At 33.9% G+C, this 3,645-nt stretch overlaps 1 protein-coding gene across 2 annotated transcripts in view; it reads left to right on the top strand.

Moving 5' to 3' along the window:
• The window catches only part of PJA2 (praja ring finger 2, E3 ubiquitin protein ligase), a 50,116-nt gene that overhangs the window by 10,493 nt on the left and 35,978 nt on the right, over positions 1-3,645 (top strand). The window lies entirely within an intron of this gene.

Below are 3,645 nucleotides of genomic sequence, written 5' to 3'. Positions count from 1 at the left end.
TTAAACATCAGTGTAGACCTGGAAAGAAGGTATTAATAGCCTCATTTTACAAATGAGAAAAAGTGAGCTTAGAGAAATTGATTGCCTAAGCTTGCACCACTAGTAAGTAACTGAGCCAGGATCCTAATCCAAATCTGTCTCACTTCCAAGCTTGCTCTTACCAATGTGGTATTCCACCACCAGGGATAAGAAAAAGGTAGTAGTGGATGGAACTTTCACCTGATATTAAATATAGTACTTTGTTTCTTCAGTAAAAAAAATTGCCCATGGTAGGTTTTTTATTTTGTTTTTTAAATATTAGAAAATCTTTTTTCCCGCCACCCCCCCTAGAAAATCTTAATCATATTTGCATAGTCTCTTCTGACTAGCCCTCTGAGCCAGTATGCATGTTTAGAGCTACAAATTAGTATAGATGTTAGGTTTGGAGATTGTCATAGATAATAATGTTCAGAATGATTTTTTTCTTTTTCTCTAGTTTTTGTTTTATTGCAAATATAATGCAGGTAGTTGTATTAGTTGCATTTTGTTTTGTGGAAAACTACTCCAAAGCTTAGTGGCAAAAACATTAATCACATATTTGTCCTTGATTCTGTGGTTCATCTGGGTAGTGGTTCTGGTCTGGGCTCACTTAGTTATCTTTTTCTTTTTTTTTTTTTTTTTTATTGCTTATACATATTCATGGGGCGTAGAGCTGACCGTCAACACCTGTGCCCAAGATGTGACTGTAAGATCAATACTATCAGCATGCCCACCACCACAGAATGAAGTATTAACAGGAAATTGTTCACATATTACTTTCCGTCACCCATATCACAAATATGTATTAATTTCTTGAACATACTTGAAAGTATCAATTACTGGCCCTTTTCAAATAAACTAACATCACTAAAAGTTCTCTACTTAAAATCATGTAATTGCACAGTCTTTAGTACCTTTCAAGAAATTTAGACCTCTTCACCATTCAGGCTCCTTGGAAATTTTACTGGTAAATATTAAAGAAACTGATTTTGCCTTTATGAAAAATAAATGCAGTGTGCTAAAGTGAGTTGGACTGAATAAACAAAAAGTCTAGTTCATGAAATAACTGAAAAACAAGCAATTTTATACATAAGGGTTTTGACAGAAGTGGAGTCTGATCTGATCCTAAAACGAGGGAAAAAGCTGAAATAATTGGGAGGACATTGTTGATGGTGAGAGGAGTGATTGTGGCAAAAGTTTGCACTTTGGGGACAGTGTTTGGAGTAGAGCATTTATATAGAGGAAGAGTTGGATGTAAGAGTATACTGGGATCAGATTGTAGTAAGTTGTAAATGCTATTTAAAGAAGTTTAACCTTTTATTCTGTAGGCCAGTATATCTAATGTGGGTGAAATACATATTAAGTGGTACATAGATAAGTGCTTTTAATTTTAATCATTATGTATTTATTTTAATGGGAATTTAAACTTACAGCTGGCACATCAAATCTGGAACTTAATGGATGTTGCTCAGGAAGTAGCTAAGTATATTTGAGTTTAAAAAAAAAAAAAAAAGATTTGCCAGCAGTTATTGATGGCTTTTTCTTTATCAGGCACTGTTAAGATATTTTATATGTAGTAATCCATTTACCCCTCACATGAACTCAGTGAGCTATTAGATACTATTATTATGTTCACCTGATATGTGAGGCTGCTAAAGCACAGAGAGGTTTTCACAGCTAATGAGTGGTGGATTTAAATCCAGACAAGCTGACTCCAGAACCTGTGTTCTCAACTATTGTACCAGTTGACACAGTGTTAATATGCAGATGAAACAAAAATTGTGAGGGAGGTAGGCAAATGGCTTAAATTAGGAGGAAAAAAGAGCTGTTGAAGGTTTGGGGAGTAATACTATAAATGTACTTTTTGATATAAATTGAAGTGATGGTGATATTCAGTATGCATTTTTTAAGTGAGTTGAAGGAATGGGATCAAATTTAGGAACACCAATTAATAATTGACTGTGTAGGCCTAGGTTTGAAGAAAAACATTTGAACCAAGATTTTTTAGGAGAAAGGGAGGAGCTAGGAAATAAGAGCCACTCTTCGGAAAGAATGGAAAGCAAGAAGAAAGGACTTGAACTTGGGGGGAGTTTGTGAAGAGTCTAAGATTAGTGGTTTCCAGAATGAGAGCATGGTAGTACTACTGGCAGATATAAAATCGAGAAAGAGACTCATCTGGCAGATGAATTTTGTAATAAAAATATAACTTTTGAAAAAGAAGGTGAAAAATCTAAAAATGTTCAGTGGGCATTTAGTGATTATAAAAGCTTACTATGCTGGTCAGGGTTGGGGATATATATTTAAAAGTTATCTCCTTACGGGGTGAGGGTTATGTATAATGAGTAATAATGATACAGGCCTGGGGTCTGCAGACATCTAAAGGGCCAGATAGTAAATATTTTAGGCTTTGCTAACTGAGAGACAAAATCAAAGATGGACATGGGGAAACCATTTTTTAGCTCACAGACCACAAAACAAACAAAAAAAAAGGCAGCTGGGTCAGGCTTGGCCCAAAGGCTGTAGCTTGCCAAGCCTTGACATAGGCTCTCAAAATGTATTGACTGTTGGTCATAGACATTCTTTTTATATCAACATTTAGAGATATTTCATCAGTTACTTCATTAATTTGAAAAAGTGCAGTTCGTGTTATTTTTCTAGACAGGATCATACTCTGAGTGAAATGTTTTAAAAATGTGGTCTTTTATGTATTAAAAATTGCCACAAATTTAGAGAAGTCTTACCCTAATTGTTAAAGACATATCAAAATAGAAGTTGATATTTTAGCTTTCAATTTGAGAACCTTCAAGCCAAGGAAACTTAGCTCAATAAGCTCCTTTAAAACTGTCTCCCGTGTATTACTTACAAAAGTATACACTATATAAGTTTTGACACCTATATATGTCCAGAAATGTTTTACTTGATCTTAGATTATTCTTTGGATCGCAGAAAATTTTACAAAATACAAGCAGCTTTGGTTCATACCCAACTTTTAGACACCTTTTAGTTGCTGTGCCTCGGCTTTCCTTCTGGATATTGCTTTCCTTCTGGATATTTGTGCCCATTGTTTACCAAAAATTGGAAGTTGATTTTATTTTTTTGCTTCTATTAAATCTGTCAGAACTCAGATTAGTGCTGTGCTGCTGTTTAATAGCATCTTCATTTCTTGAGTTCATCTGTCTATGATATGAGGGACTCATTAACTAGATATTAATAATATAATCATTGGGAAAATGTAATTTCCTACCAATTATCACTTCTTTTGAAAAATGTAAACTAAAGTTTCTTAATTTTTCTTTCCCCAAAATCAAGTGAACAAAGGGAAATCTTTAAGGAGATTCTTGACCAGAATGGTTGATATGGTTGGGAAGGGCATTTAAACTTACTTTCAACATTGACAAGTTATGTTTTAGCCTTTGGTAGTATAAGATGACTAGTTCTTTAAAAAGTAAGAGTAGTTAAATAACCAAAAGTAATTTTTTGAAGTTCTTAGTTAATCCCACCTTTTAAAAGTTTCCTTATCCAAATATTTTCTTGAACTGATATCTATTTTGTGTTCACAGTCCTAAGGACTTCAGCAAAGATTTGTCAATGCTGCATTTTATGAATATTCCTCTTATACAAGTTTTT

Source organism: Galeopterus variegatus, unplaced genomic scaffold (genome assembly GCF_000696425.1).
Source record: "Galeopterus variegatus unplaced genomic scaffold, G_variegatus-3.0.2 Scaffold1668, whole genome shotgun sequence".
In the NCBI taxonomy this organism is placed as follows: domain Eukaryota; kingdom Metazoa; phylum Chordata; class Mammalia; order Dermoptera; family Cynocephalidae; genus Galeopterus; species Galeopterus variegatus.
Note: the sequence above shows the minus strand (reverse complement) of the source record. Positions and strands in the feature narration are given on the sequence as shown.